General features: G+C 37.4%; 1 pseudogene; it reads left to right on the top strand.

The window, feature by feature from the left end:
• The first annotated feature begins 1,550 nt into the window (after nucleotides 1-1,550).
• LOC112300903 (high mobility group protein HMG-I/HMG-Y-like) lies at nucleotides 1,551-1,857 on the top strand (annotated as a pseudogene).
• Nucleotides 1,858-17,064: the final 15,207 nt, after the last annotated feature.

Below are 17,064 nucleotides of genomic sequence, written 5' to 3'. Positions count from 1 at the left end.
AGGTTGTTGAGGATAAGGCACAAATAGCATCCGATATTGGTCTGCACTAGAGTCCCTCCTAAGGGGCCCAGAATCAAAACACCAAGTGGCCAGCTTCAGAAAACATTGAAGTACAATTGAATAAACTTTACAACAGCATGGCCAAAGGGAGAGTGTAGGAGGCACTAAACCCCTAAAGTCTGCTATGGGGAATTCTGTTTATTTTCTTTTCTATTTCTTTCTTTTCATTTTTTTCTTGTTTCTTTGTCTTTTTATTTTTCCTTATTTTTATTTTACTTTATTTTTATATATTTTATTATTGTTTAATTTTTAATTTTATGTATTTGCTGCTGCTGTTTTTATTATTGTTATTATTGTTATTATTATTATTATTTGGTCAGCAGCTACACAGCAGCTTGCATACCGTGGTGAGGGTTGAGCCTCACAGCCAGCCAGCCAGCCTGAGGTTCAATTCCATATATGAATGGTCCAAGAGCAGTTAAGACTCAATTACAACAGGGGAGCCCATGTAACACACATAAGGGACATTCCTAGAGTACCCAGCTAAGGAGAAAAAATATAGTGCACCACTGGGTCCCACAGGCCACCAACTTCATAAGGCTACCCCATGAAGACTGTGTATCATAGTAGACCGACCTGATACATAGAACTCCAAGAGACAGCCAAATAGGGAGACAAATAAACAGGTCTCAAAGGAAATAAGAGGAAGAATCTTAAAAACAAAAGCTAAGTAAAATGGAGACATGCAATTTATATAGAGTTCAAAATAATGGTTACAAGGATGTTCAAGGAACTTATTGAGAACTAAAACAGCATGAAAACCATAAAAAAGAACCAGTTGAAAATGAAGAATACCATACCTGGCATCAAAGAATACACTAGAAGAAATAAAAAGTAGGTTGGATGAAGCCAAGGATCAAATTTGAAAGACAAGGTAGAAAAAAACACCCAATCAGAACAGCAAAAAGAAAAAAGAATTAAAAAAAATATGAGGATAATTTAAGGGATCTTTGGACAACATGAAGTGTAATAACATCTGAATCATGGGTACCAGAAAGAGAAGAGAAAGAGAACAAGGACTCAAGAACCTATTTGAAGAAATAATGACAAAAACTTTCCTAATCTGGTGAAGGAAAAAGACACACAAGTCCATGAAGCACAGAGAGTCCCAAACAAGAAGAACCCAAAGAGACCCACACTAAGACACATAAAAATTAAAACAGCAAAGATTAACATCAAAAAGAAAATCTTAAAAGAAACAAGAGAAAAGTAGTTAATTACCTATAAAGGAGCTCCCATAAATCTATCAGATGATTTCTCAACAAAAACATTTTAGGCCAGAAGGGAATGAAATATACATAGTGTTCCTCTAATGGGGACTCTAAGCGTGGGCTATTTCTGGTGCTGGTGTGGCTCCAAGAAGGCATCTACATTTTCTACCAGTGGCCAGAACCATCACTCCCAGCAGACTGGAGCCTGCACCGCAAGCTAGTGGCCAAGCTTGCATATCCCGGCCATTATTCCTCCACTTGTTTCATAGAAAAGGGAAGATGAGTGAGTCCAGCTTATAGTCCAGCCAGCCCTTGACCTCCTAGCAGGAAAAGGATGGCACTGAGAAGTGAGCAGCTTGGGGTGAGTCCCGGGACAGCGCTAGTAGGGGGTCAGAAAAAGCCCAGCAAAGTTCCAACACCTAAGAGTCCTTGGGGAAGAACACAAGGGAGCAAAAACAAGGATGCTGTCAAAACCCAGAATACCCTCATGACTCCAGGGAAAAAAGCAAGGGGCAGACCCAAAAAAGAACTGTAGAAGGAGAAAGAAGGAGGAATCTTGTAGGAGTCCACAGACGACAAGCAGTGACCGTGCTGTGCCATCCACTTCCTTACCAAGGAGCAGGTTCCTTATGGGACAGAACAACCCCATTCCCACTGCCTCCAACCCCTTCCCCCAGACCCCCAGTCACTGCCACCCATTTGTGCTTATCTATCTGCACCCACTCACACTGCCACACTACACAGCACAACAGCCACTTCAGGGCCCCAGTGGGCCAAGTGGGTAACAGCTCTCATTTGGTATCAGTTCCCAGAAACCCTGCACCCGCCCACGTGCGTTCACTTGCCCTCCTAGACAAAGCTGACTTCCCACTTAGCCACACCCTGCATGTGCTGTGTCCCTGCTCCCTCGGTGGTGGGGACATTGCTGACTGGGCTCCTGGTTTGAGGATCCCATTTCAACTCTTACCTCTGGCTTCCTATTATGGGTCTGGGGCGGGGCTACACCTTCCTTGAAGTGGCCCAGCCTCATCCTGCTCTGAGGTGCCTACTCCACAGTACTGGCATGTATGGCCATGGATAGGTTTTTTTTGACCCCAAGAGGCCCTGACCAACTGTGTTTCACCAGGTGCAGCTCATACCCAATTTCCCTCATTCCCCGCCTTGCCTAGTCAGTGCACTAGTTTGGAAAGTCCCCTTAAAGGAACAGAAAGTAGAGCTGGAGTGGTGTGAGCCCCCTGCTCATCTGTTTCTGCTCTAGGCCTTGAGTTTCCCCTTCCCTCACATGGGACACTGACAAAGAGCTAGTCTTACCCACTCTCACACCCTGCTCCTCCCCACCTCTCAAGTTTCCGGTTCTTTCTTTCATTTGTTCACAAACTACCTCTGGTTAGTTGTGTGTGTTTTTTTTCAACATTTCATTCTTAGAAATCTGTCATTGCTACTGTCACCAGCACCAAATGCTAATCTTCATTACCTTCTGTTCTCCCTACCCTCACCTACAAGATATTCTTGGGAAGAAGCCAGGGACAAAGCAGGCTGGGAACTAACCACCCCAGTCACAAAAAAGGTGGAGCTCTGCCCCTAGAACACTGCAGCAGAATGAGCAGAGGCCAAGAGTGTAGGGCACCTTCTGTCCCTGTTCTTTTGGGGAGGATGTAGCCATTATTTGGCCTTGCCTGAATCCCACCCCTCTGATTTCCAATTTTCAGTTACATGAATGAAAATATATTTTAAAAAAGAATATACAAAGTGATGTAAAGCAATGACTTACAACCAAGACTCTTACCCAGGAAGGGTAACATTAAAATTGAAGGAGAAACAAAGAGCCTCCCAGACAAAACAAACAAACTAAGTTTGTTACCACCAAACCAATATTATAAGAAATGCTAAAGGGCCTGTTTTAGTATAAAAAGAAGGAAAAAAATGAATTGGCAATAAATATATACCTATCAATAATCACTTTAAACATAAGTGACTAAAATGCTGCAATCAAAAGACATAGGGTAGCTGAATGAGTAAGAAAACATGACCCACATATATGCTGTCTATAAGAGACTCATGTCATAATGAAAGAAACACAAAAACTAAACATAAAGGATGGAAAAAGTATCCCATGCAAATGGAAATTAAGCAAAAGCTGGGTTAACAATTATGTCTAACAAAATAGACTTTAAAACAAAGGCTAAAGTAAGTGAAAAAGGACATTACATAATGATAAAAGGGAAAAATCCAACATGATATAACTCTTATAAACATTTATGCACCCAAAATAAGAACACCTAAATATATAAAGCAAATTTTGATGTACATCAAAGGGAGATATTGACAGTAGTGCAGTCATAGGAAATATTAACACCCTGTTGATCTCAATGCATAGATCTTCTAGGCAGAAAATCAACAAGGGAATGGTGGCCTTAAATGACACACAAACCAGATGGATTTAATTGATATCTTCAGAGTATTTTACATCAAAGCAGAAGAATATACATTCTTTCCAAGTGCACATGGCACATTTTCTAGGGTAAAATCCATGTTAGAACACAAAAAAGTCTCAATAACTTTAAGAAGATTGAAATCATGTAAAGCATCTTCTCTGGCCATGATGGTAAGAAACTAGAAATCAATCACAAGTATAAAACTGAAAAACACACAAAATCAAGGAGGCTAAATAACATGATAATAAAAAAATGAATGGGTTAACAATGATATCAAGGAAGAAATTAAAAGATACCTTGAAACAAATGAAAATTAGAACACTACAACATAAAATATATGGGACACAGCAAAAGCAGTCCTAAGAGGGAAATTCATAGAAATACAGGCCTATCTCAGGAAACAAGAAAAATATCAAATAAAGAAGCTAACTTTATTCTCAAAGGAACTGTAAAAGAAAAAAGAACAACAAACAAAACCACAAGTGAGTAGAGGAAGAAAATAATAAAGATCAGGGCAGAAATACATGAACTAGAGTCTAAAAAATGCAAAAGAACAATGAAAGCAAATGGTGTTTCTTTGAAAAGATAAATAAGATTTACAAATCTTTAACCAGACTCATCAAGGAAAAACAGAGAGAGGATTCAAATAAATACAATTAGAAATGAAAGAAGAGAAGTACCAAATGACAGCAAAGAAATATAAAAGATTATAATACAATATTATGAACAACTATACACCAAAAAATTGGACAATTTGGAAAAAATGGATAAATTCCTTGGAACATACAATCTTCCAAAACAGAATCAGAAAGAATCATAGAATCTGCATAGACTGATTACAATAGTGAAACTGACTCTACAAAAATCTTTATAACACAAATATCTAATCAGGTCTTTTCAGAAATGAAATATTTCAATGGCTCTATGCCTTTTAAAATGAAAGTAATTCTTATTATATTACATATTAAAATATTCTGTCTCAATATTGGACATGCATCTTTCTTGACTTTATCAGATGTTTTTTCTCCTTATTCTCTATCCATATAAGTTTCATTTGTATCTTAAATTTTTGAAAATTCTCTTCTACAGTATTTTGCCTTGCCAAGTACTTCTCATCTTTTATGACTCAACTGAAGTCAAACTTTTCCTCAGGATGTCATCTGCTGACAATTTCCAAACCAAAATCCTCCCATAAAATGTTGAATAGGTTGTCCCTCATCTAATGATATCATATATCTTACTATCTCAATTGCAGCACTTACTACTTTACTATTAGGGTTGTTTTGCTTGTCTTTCTAGGTCATTGAAAACTATTAGCATCCATGATCAGAGATTAAATCTAAATAATTATTTATTGGTCAAAATTCATGAGCCAGAAATACAGATAGTGCTGTCCTGGGAAGAGCCTCTGTTTTCTGTGGCTTTGCCAAGGGTCATGTACTCTTCTCTGTTCCGCTGGTAGCTGGGCTATGCTGGAAGGTCCAGTGGGGTACACGCACATGACTGGTGCCTTCACAAATCTCTTCATGTGACTTCTGTAGCTTCATGCAGCAGGGGTCTTTCATGCTTGTTGAACTTCCACGCAAGTGGGCTTTTATTCAGGCAAAGTTTGAAAATAAGTATTGAAAAAATATTTACTTAACATGCATTTTAATATATATTAGAGTTTTACATAGATTTACATAGATGTAACATATATTTACACATGTCTTAACATATCCATCATGTACATATTTATTCACATAAATGTATATGTAACTTATTTTCAAGCTTGTGCACATCTCTCTCCATACATCCATATTGTACTACTGTTACTGCACCAAAGTGGGTTTTGGCTGGTCACCATCATTAAAAGGCAAATTCTAGAGGTGGAGGCTGGTGAGAAAGGAAAGGGGTTTTTATTCAAATGTTCAATAATATGGGAGGACTGGGCACCCTCTGTCTCCAGGCTCATCAGGGTCAACTCTTCCCCAAAACACAGGCAAAACTCAACCATCCCCAGAAAGACCAAAACCAAAGGCAGTGCCCAGAATTCCCACTCCATTTTAAAGAACTGTCCTTTGGAGCCAAGATGTCTAAGAAGGCTTCTGTCTGTCTTCAGACTCCCTCCTAGACTCTGCGTGTGGTGCTGGTGCTGCCATTGGCCATGCAGCTTCAAGCAGCAAGGCCCTGTGCTCCTGGTGGTGGAGGTGGCAAAGGCACAGGGGAATGTTCCACTAGGTCGACAAGAGAGAGAGGCTCCCTCCTGGAGGCCATGGAGTCATGTGATCCATGGAGAGGAAAACAAGTACACTGAGTGCAGGTCCCAAGCAGCAGCCATGAGCTTGAGAGCTTTCTTTGTTTCCCTGTGTTTATATTAGTTTTGGGTATTTGACTGACCAGATACTTTTTCAGAATGTCCAATTAACTTCCTAAACTTCTGCACACTCCAGGAGGGTCCACCCCTTGACCAATCCCTTATTTTCCCCAGGCTAGACTGGTAGGCATCTCCCATCCATCACCTCCCCCTGCAGCCACTATGACCTCTCTGGTGCTTGTGCCTGCCTTCCCATGGCCCCACTCCCAATCAGGTGCTGGCAGGGTGGTAGGAAAGCTTTTCCCCCTATCCAATGATCTTGTTAGCCTTGTGCGTGCTCAATGCAATACTTCCTCCTGCCCCAATCTTGCCCAGGAGTAGGGGATCTGCCACCAGGGGCAGGGCACTCTGCACGTAGGGCAGAGCATTTGCAAGGCCTGGGCTTGGTTACCCAGACACTGTACTTCCCCACTGCTTCTGGTGGTTAGCATCTCCTCTAGCAGCCTCTCTTTTTCCGATCCCTCCACCTGCTCATAGCAGCTCGGCCAGGCTATTGGTATCACTGCTGTATTAAAAACTGTGGAATTGGCTCTAAATATTTACGCTTGAATTTAGTGACAGTAAATAAATTGTGGTGTAAGTATTGTATGACCTTACAGTTTTGTTTTCAAGGTCTACTTGCTTAATTTTCAAATGTCCACAAATAGTGATGAATTTGCTAACACCTCAATGTGCAATATAAACTTAATGTTCTTCCTCACTGTTTCAAATGGTCTTCTTGATAATTTAAAGCAAAAGTTTAAAGCAACTTCTTTTCTTGTATGACTAGATAACTATTATATTTAATTTATATTGTGTAGTGGTCAACCTACAACCTCTTTGGAAGTAAGAGAAAGTGCTAACTGCGTTTTTTTCTCACATGTGTTTGTGTCATTGGTGTTACTGGTGATCTTAGTCTGCAGTTTCATTGAAAAACTCTTTTTTAAAGGAATAATCTAGTTAAAACCAGATAATAACATATGAAAACCTACTTAATCAGGAGTACAGGCTGCTATGCATCATAGTTAGCTAGAAATAAAGAAAAAGCAAGGGTGTCACTCTCAACATCTTTGTGTTCTGGAACTTCCACACTTCCTTCATAATTCACTGATAATAAACATGTCACTCAAACATAAGGTTTGAACTAAGAGGAGGCACCATGTTGTCTTATATGAGATATAAATATGATTTTATGGTAAAAATTATAAAAGGTCAATTTAATGTTTGAAAAATGGCCACAACAATATTTCCTGTTTCACATACTCTCCCAGAACCTGTCCATTCTCCCATCAAAAGCTGTAGTCCATGTTTTCTCCTGCACAGTGGCACAGGGCTTTTTGACTGCCTTCACTCACAGCACTCAGGACGGAACTCCCAAGGCAATCTAGCCTCCTGTTCACTCTCTCAGGGATGCTTCCTTTTCATCCCAGGCACTCTGCTGGCAGCCATATGTACATCTTCCTGGCAGCCGCAGCCAAAGCCCAGGCTGCCACACAGCATGAACTGTCATCCTTTGAGCATCCCTCGCTATGCCATGTAAAGAAGAGACAAGCTGTCCCCATTCAACTCAGTCCACATTGCACATTCATGAGCTAAACAGTTGTTTCACGGCACTAAGTTTGAGGTGGTGTGTAATGTATTTGATAACTGGAACAATAAACTAATGCATTTTCCTCATGTTTCAATGGGTAGTCTTGCACACATCACTTGGAAGACAATTAATCCAGGTTATGACTGCATTAATTAAAATTAATTGAAGGTTGGAGAAAATGGTGAAAAATGCTTTCCCCTGTCATAATTATGTAACATGAGCTACTATCTCACATGATGGAAGTTCCTATGGACACAAATATTGCTTTGACCCAACTGTCATTCTGCAGCAGAGTCCAGCATTATATTATTTCTTGGACAAATATAGGCTTATTCCGTTGAAATGAAGAGACTAATATATTAAACTCTTATCATATATAACTGATATTTTTATAAACTATTGTTTTTTACTGAGATAGTAAGTAAATTAGAAAAATGAAAATACTTATTTTTAAAAGAAGGATTTATGTGGGCGGTTACCTGGGTGGGGCAGAGAATGGATTGTACATACAAGGCCGAGGTGATGCAACTCTGGTAACTTTAATGAGGACCAGACATATCAAAGGTGTGGTTAAAAGCTTTTAAAGTAGCCCTTAGAGGCTGTAAAGGAAAAAATTATAGACATGTTTTTGTGTGTGGGAATGGTCTTACTTACCTCTGTTCAGTGAGTTTCGATTTCAAACATATTTTAATTGTCCTCTCCTATTCCTTTAGAGTTAGGAACTCATTATTGTTCAATAAATGTTATGGCTGCTATTGCATATATGATTTATAAGAGTATAGAAAGGTATCAGCTGTAGACTAATGTCACTGTTTCCTTGTGAATTTAGGCTGGTTTGGGGTATTAAGACTTGTATAGGTCTCCCACAATTGGAAAGAGTAGATAGAGGTGAATATCAGAAATTCACAAGACAGTCACACACTGAGGGTAGAGCATTAAAATAGGATATATAGGTGGGTTGCAGGTCCTTGCTGCAGTGAAGTATGCTATGAATTACTATGGAAATGATGAAAATTTGAGAAGTGTAAAATATAATAGACTGTGTTACTCATGTTTAGCTTGCAGCTACAATAAACTTTCTCATGTGTGTTGTGTTAATGTTTGTTGCTGACATCTTTGTTACTGGGAGATGTTTTTGTAGTGAAATATTCAGTTTCTTGACACAGTGGTTGTTAAACCAACACATTCAATATATTTTCTATCAAAGTGGAGATCCATTTGCTTGTAAATGTCACACTCCTTCAGCATGGCAGACTTCTTCACACAATTTTTGCTTATACTGAAATATGATTCCTAATAATAAGATGAATACTTCAAAAATATATTTTTCTCTTTCAGATCCCTTTTGACATCTAAATATACTGTGTCATGTATAAACACCATTTCAATAAGTTGTATAGGCAATATATATATAGGCAAAATATAGGCAATTTAATATATAATGAATTTACAGCACAATATGCACTGAATTAAGTCTATTTATATTAAGCTGGCCATAGTTTGTGATTTCAGTTATAAGTTATTCAAATCAACAAATGCTTCCACCAGGAGACATAATTATTCCATTGAGTTGGAAGTTAAACTGCTACCAGACCAGTTTGAGTTCTTCATGCCTTTAATTCAGAGACACAGAAGGGGCCCAATGTACTGCTGGAGTATGTACCACAAATCTTCACAAATTTTCATACTTTTCTGGAAAAGCTAATTATTTTATGACCATGATAGCAAGTAGTCACCAGAACTGGTTTGCAAACTGCTTAAGCAATAAATGACATTTTAAATTTTGTTTGTCCTTTAGATTGGCTACTAGTTGATCAATGATCAGCTATGGTTTGACTTCTGGCTATTTTTTTAATCCTCACCTGAGGACTTTTTTTTTTCATTGCTTTTAGCAGGAAAGGCAGGGAGAGAGAGAAACATCAGTGTGAGAAAAGACCTATTGGTTTCCTCCCATAAGCACCCAGACAAAGGATCAAACCCAAAACATTTTGGTTACGGGATGATGCTCCAACCAACTGAGCCACGCCGGCCAGGGCAACCTCTGACTGCTTTTACTGAGCACTTGTTTCTGAATATATTCTATGATACTAGGATATGTAACCAAACAGGCATTTGCATAGAATCATTATATTAATTTCCCATAGCTTCCGTGACAAATTATTACAAAGGTAGCTATTTAAAACAATGGGAACTTATTATGTCACAGTCCTGGAATTCAGAACTCCAATATCAAGGTTTCAACAGGAACACATTGGCAATTGGTCTAACTTTGACTTGGGTCCCCTAAAACACTAGTGCAACTATTAACCTGTGAAAGAAGTGTCATGTAATTTAGTTCATATTTTGGAATCAAAGATTGAATTGGTTGTTATGGGACACTTTCCTAGCCTCTGACTAGCTGAGTAAGCTGAGGACTATTAATAAGCATACATTTTTACCAACTGTGGTGGTCACTTTCTTATCATGAATTTGTCAATATCCAAAAATATCAGGAAGAAATTCTGGTTATTTTCATAAACTCAGTATAATCAAACTTTTGAACCCAATAAAAGGTTTTTTTTTTTCTTAAAATAACAGTGGATGTTACAGGAAAATTGTGACATGTGAAAATCAACAAACTATACACTACAGAGGGAGCTTTAGGAAAATTGGGAGATAAAATGCACAATAGTCAGCTTTTTAAATCAAATCAAGAGAAATGTAACTCCACAATAGTCTCTCTCAAATCATTCTCTTTTTAATCTTCTGAATCCTACCCTTCCTGCATTGCTTTCTCCCTCAGCTGTAATAGTGCACTCCACCCGCGCTCCTTGTTTCATCTATGCTGCTTCTTCTGACCTCCAAATAGATTTACTCTTTCTTTAGAGTCTCTCCAGGAAAATAACAATCTGCTGTAAAATCATTACACTCTAAGGCAAATCTTTATATATTGAATTCAAATCCAGCTCCAGACCCCAGCAAAGTGCTTTAATTAAGGACTTCCTTAAGCTTCAGAGACAGAAAGTTATTGAAAAATTCAGGGTTATTAGATGCCTATTGTCCTAAATCTTAACCAATTAGGTCATTTAATAAATAGGCATTTAAATTAGGGAGAAGAAGGAAGGGAGGAAGGAAGGAAGGAAGGAAGAGTCATGGAGAGAGGGAAGAGAGAGAGGAAAAAAATGTGAAGAAGTTGAGGGAGATCGGGTGAAAAAGTGAAGGATTTGAGAAGAACAGAGTGTTTGTTACAAAACAGTCATGGGGATGTAAAATACAGCGTAGGGGATGTAGTCGATAATATTGTAATAACTATGTATGGTGCCAGGTGGGTACTGAAAATATTGGGGGGAGCACTTAGAGAAGCGTATGGTTATCAAATCCATATGCTGTGCACCTGAAACTAATACAAAATGATATTGAATGTTAACTATAATTTAAAAAATTAAAAATAAAGTTAAAATTTTTAGAGTAAGATAAAGATTATAAATAGCCCAGCTATTTTTTAAAAATGAATTGAGAAGGAACATATTATCTAAGTCCATTTCAAAAGCTTTTCACTTAAGGGCATATTCCACCAAGTTAAGAAATTAAGATGAGAAATTGACTACAGGAAATAGTGTTATGGGGTATTCTGCTGTGAAGGTAATAGCTGAATTAAAGGGAGCTTTTGACTTTCTCAGAAATAGGCAAATAAAAAAGTAAAATCAAAATACAAAACTGCCAATTAAAAAAAACACAGAAACATAGCTAGACATTTCTAAAAAAAGTCTTAAAAAGTAAACAAGCTAGATAATACAACTGGTTTCCGCAATAAAACCAAAAACTACTCCATTCTTAAAAGTTGCGAGCCTATGAATACGGGCCTCTGTGGAAACTGCAAAGTCCCGTTGGAAGAAGCAGTGTCCCATGCTGCATAAGAAACCGAAAGGCCATCTCTAAAGAATCTGTCCAAGTATCCTTTGACGGCAACATTAACACTCAAAGTTTCTGTATTTTCTGTAAATTTCCAAGAAATATTACTTATAAATATAAGTAGACAATGTTCAGCATTCTTACTGACAGAATGCTAAGACCATCTGATCTTCAGTGTAAATTTTGAAGTGATTTTAATGGCGAGTAGGAAGACAAATTAACCAGTACTACAAAGAAAGAAAAAAGAGATTTTCTTTAAAATAGACATGTCTAATTGTGCCAGAATATGAAGTAACAGAATAAAAGATAAACTTGAATGTTGATAGTAAGTTGTAGAGGACTTAACAAGGAAATAAATTGTCACTTTGGTTTGCCAGAACACTCAAGTGGATCCCATCTCCGGCTTATTTAAATCCTTTCCCAAGTCCAACCTGTAACTCCTTTGGTGGGCATGACCAAAAAGAGGCATCTTTCATCTTGTGATATAACAGCCAAATGTAATAGGTAGAATTTACTTTTAAAATCAATCTTTCCAATAATATCCTATAGAAAGATGACAAACTTTTTAAAAAGTCTTCTGAAACACGATCAGATTACTGCGGATCTTGACATTAATATACATACCCTATATGTGGTTCAAAAGTCAACAAATGGAAAACAGGAGAATCATCTATGGTTCCAAAATCTATAAGGTAAAAAGACTTTATGGATGCAAAGTATGTGGAGCGGTACATATAAGAATCCAGATTGATTTTCTCAAGGTGATCAAAACCTTTTCATCTGTACAGGAAAGTTTAGGCTGTGATCTAAAATCATTGCTGGCACGACACGTATCAGGGACCCACTCCATAGCATAGCCTCTGCCCTGATATGGCAGCCACGACTTAATCTCCTCTCCTCAGCAAAAGTTCAGCCTTAGTAAAATTAACTACAGAATATAAACACTCATACTAGATTGCCATTAAATCTTGTGGTACCATATGTAGTTTAATACCTATTGTTAACTGAAAACAGTCAATATGTTTTAGGCAATTGACTGATTATGAAAAATTGTTGCTTTTTCTTATTTCTAGTATCAGCTACATGTACAACACTCTCAATCCATTATATCTATTATCCTTAACTAAGAAAGTACTTCATAATTAATTTTCTTTCTGAGGATTTAGAAATATCCATGTAAAAAGCCTGATATTTTCAACACTATCTACAAATTATGAAGTTGTATTTTTTATTTTGTTGTCTTATTTTAAAAATTAAAAGTGACAGTGCCAGCCTGGGGATGCAATAACTAACCTTTTACAAATTCTATTCTTCATCCAAAGTCAATAAACTCCAAAAGCAACAATTATGGTCATTTTAAGAGCATGCCAAATTACTAAAAATAAAAATGTAAACATATACCCTGATGTATTCACAATATATTATTGAATGATTACTGCTCGATGCATTGAGGCTACCAAAGAAGCTGTTCCAGTAAAGGTAGATAATCATAATAAAAGAGAAACCACAGAATCTAGAAACATAACTTTAGCAGATAATTATACTAAACAGGCATTTATAACCAAAGTTATGATGGTGTAGAAAAGATAAATGCATACAGAAATCTAGGGATCTCATTATATACACACAGATGTAGTCTCAATTGCATAAACATTTAAAAATAATTAAGTTGGCAGGTTCATAAAATAAGATCTGGCAAAGCCAGAATGGCTGCCTAGTAGCACCAGATTTGATGAAAAATTCCATGAGACTATCTGTCACTATTGACACAAATTGATTATGATATTAAAAGGTAACAATGAATTTTTTAAATAATGGAGAATATAGTCATAGTGTGCTACAACTTCAATTAGGTAAAAACTGTATTGGTGGTGCATAGAATGGAACCATATCCTAAAGGATACTTTGAGCCTCTCTAAATGGAGTTTATAATATTGCTTTTCTCTATGATTTATAAAAATAGTTTATTAATAGTATATATATTTTGGATCAACTGAAACATCATAATGTCAAAAGCACAGCACTTGCAGTAGAATAAGACAATGATAGATACCATGTTTCTTATCAAAGGCATTCCACATTATCTCCCCAGCAATAGGGGCCACGTATTCCTGGGATGCTTATTATGAATTATGCAAGCTTGTCCTCTTGCGCACAAACTTCCCTTATTAGTTTCAAACTCTGGAAAAATGGGAAGAAACTTATAAAAATAAAACACAACATTTGCTAACTCCCACAGTGACTGTAGAGAGAACATCCAGAAAAGAACAATAGACGGAAGTTGACTATTGACTGAGCATCCTCAGAACAAGTTGATGCCCTCCCTAAGTAGATAGTTTTCACGCAAAGCCAAAGGGACACCTGGAATTACTAATTTTCACATCCAACTTTATTATTTTGGCCACATAAGGGCATTTCTATTTTATTTGTGTGCATGTTTGTGTGTGTAATTTCCCTACATTTAAGATTTTAAATATATTCTCTGAGACTAATAGACTATTCCACATAGATAAATTTTTATCATCCTCAATTTACTAAGTGTTCTTAAAAAGAGACCAAAGAGATAAAACTCTTCTTGGGAAAAGAAGTAATAGTCAGTGAGAAGACCCTGGAGGACTGTGCTATTACCCACACCATTTAGAAAGCCTGAGATGGTTATCAAAAACTTGTCTAGCCCTGGCTGGTGTGGTTCGGTTGGTTGGAGTGCAAAAGGTTGTGTGTTTAGTTCCGGTCAGGGCACGTGCCTAGGTTCAATCCCTGGTCTGTGTATGGGAGGCAACCCATCTTTGATTCTCTCTCACATTGATGTTTCTCTCTCTCCCTTCCTTTACAACAATCTGTCTATCATTTTGTCTAACATAGTTAATATTTCAAGTTAAGATTTTGGTCCCAAAATCAAATTTCAATTTCTTAGGTGAACAAAAAAATAGCCTTTGCTTTTTCTTTTGGTCAACCATGGGAAATCTGCACAATTAGTACATTTCATGTTGTATCTGCCTTAACACTAAAGGTAAAATTATATAATCTATATCTAAGTTAGAAGAAAAGCAACCTGGTTGTTTAAAATAGACTGAAGAAGTTATTGGGTCTTGTTTCCTTGGTTATACCTGGGTAATCTTACATCATGTTTATATAGAGGAATCCAATACCTTCTTATAGTACTTTTAGTTTTCTTGTTTCACAGTTCCTCAATGTCTGCACATGAAATCTGAAATATATCTATATATCCACTGTTCAAAGAGTTCAATAATGAAATGACAAAAACTGAATGAAATTAGACTAATCAAAACTGAAGCATAAAATCAATCTTTTTCCAAAAACAATAAAACCAAACATGTTCACAGAGAACTGACAAAAATAATTAAAATCTAGTTAATTCTTAATGTTCTCTCTTGCAATTTTGGCTGAAGAAACATGAAAAAGGAAGAAGCAAGATTAAAAAGAAGTTCCTATATCCTGGGGAAAACTGTTTGTTCTTTAGCCAACATAATAAGTAGATCTTAATTAGATGCCTGTTTAATTAATAGATTATATTTTCGTAGTTATAGAACTACTAAAATCCACTGTGAATTTCTATTTAACCAATAACAATTTTTTTCTCAGTGGGCAAACCTCTGGAAATGAATAAATCAGTAGCAGCACCTCATTTTATGTATTTATTATCTGTTTGTTAGTTTGTTTGTTTAAATCAGCCAAGCAGAAGTGGATTCCTTCCAGTGAATGGGTTGCTGTACCAACTTATCAGAGACAGTCTCACCTGAGTAATCATGAATCTACAGCGGACGTTAACTCGTGCCTCTGAAAACTGGCCAGTCTTTGAATGTAAATGGCCTCGAAAGCCACTTGGGTTTCTTTACTAAGCATTACGATGTTAATTTCTTCTTTTCTTCTTTTTAAGCAGAAGGAAGACAAGCGTATTTATTATCAAAGTCACTTTTGAACCTAAGCAGTAACTGTGAAAGAGAAATTGGAGTTGGGAGAAAAGAGGAGGAGGAGAGTTAAGAAAAGTTGTTGCGTCAGACTGTGAAAGTTTAAGTTCAGAGTTTGAAGTAAAGCAGTACAAATGCAGATAGAGAGGACGTGGTGCACTGTAAAAAGAAGACAATAAATTGAGTTCATGGATAACTTGAAAAGTTTTTGTTCAGATTTTATCAACACAGTGCTAGGTGGATAAAAAGCGCATAATTATATTGATTTATGTACTCTGTCAAGATTAACTGCTGAGACCAGAGCCAATTTCAGGATATTAATGATCACTTATTCTTTAAAAATATTTACTAGTCATTAATTTTAACTGTTTTTGGAAAATATTTTTCCAGGAGTGATACTTAAACCAGTTTGTGGACTTAGCTTATAGTGGTCAAAACTTGGTGTCAAATGAGAATGCATAATGATGAAAGTAAATATACATTTTAATGTAACCGCACTGATTTTATTTTTTCAGCTCAGCTTTGGAGCTAGTGCTGCCTATGTTTGTTGCAGTCATCAACAGGTGCCTTTGGTCACCTCCTCATTGTTTGAAGATCATATCTGCCTCAGTCTCTATATCTCTAACACAATCCCTGCCTTAATTATTTACAAATCCAGTATCTATGTAGGTGATTTGTTTCTTTGTTTAATTGAACTTATTGGGGTGACATTCATTCACAAAACCATACAGATTTCAAGTGTACAACTCAACAAAACATCATCTGCCCACTTCATTGTCTGACCAATGTCCCAGGTAAAGTCTCTGTCAGTACCCATTTATCCCCCCTTTGCCCACCTCCACCTACCCCTACTGCCCTTTCCCACTGGCTGTCATATCACCACACTGTTGTCCGTGTCTGCGTGACAGAGCACAGTTGTATAGTCCACTAGTTATGTGCCGAATCTGAACCCTTCCTCAGTCTCCTGTGTGTGCGGTGCTCCGGTGATGGTGGTCTGCCCCTGGTCACCTCTCCAATTGCCACAGTCCCATGGGAACCAGCAATGCAAGACCTCCTGGCTACCAGAGCTAGGTGACCAAGGGGCATACCCTGGCATAAGATACAAAATTCAGGGCACCAGGTATAAAAACCTGAGCCCCAGCAGCGTGTAAAGCCTTCCTCATGGAGATAGCAGACATTGGAGCATGACAGAGTAAGAGAATGGAAATAGTGTCCACCCTACAAATCCTCTGGAAAGGATTACAGTTGGCCCCTAGATAGATTTTTATTAAAAGCCTGCTGCTCATTTCACAGCCATGATGATTAGCTAAGACTGAGCTTCTGGGTCTGTTGTCTCCTGTTAATGCTCTGGGGATGGTTACTGCCTAAGTATTCTTTCTCCGGTCCTGGCTAGGTAGCTCCATTGGTTAGGATGTCATCCCAATATGCCAAGGTTGCAGGCTCGATCTCTGGTCAGGGTACATACAAAAATCCACCAATGAATGTATAAATAAGTGGAACAAGAAATTGATGTTTCTCTTTCTCTTCCTTTATCTCTCTCTTTCTCTTTCTTTCTCTCTGTAAAAATCAATACATTTAACAATAAATATTTTTTTCTCCATAGATTATAGTC

The sequence above is a fragment of the Desmodus rotundus genome, chromosome 2 (genome assembly GCF_022682495.2).
Source record: "Desmodus rotundus isolate HL8 chromosome 2, HLdesRot8A.1, whole genome shotgun sequence".
Taxonomy (NCBI): domain Eukaryota; kingdom Metazoa; phylum Chordata; class Mammalia; order Chiroptera; family Phyllostomidae; genus Desmodus; species Desmodus rotundus.
Note: the sequence above shows the minus strand (reverse complement) of the source record. Positions and strands in the feature narration are given on the sequence as shown.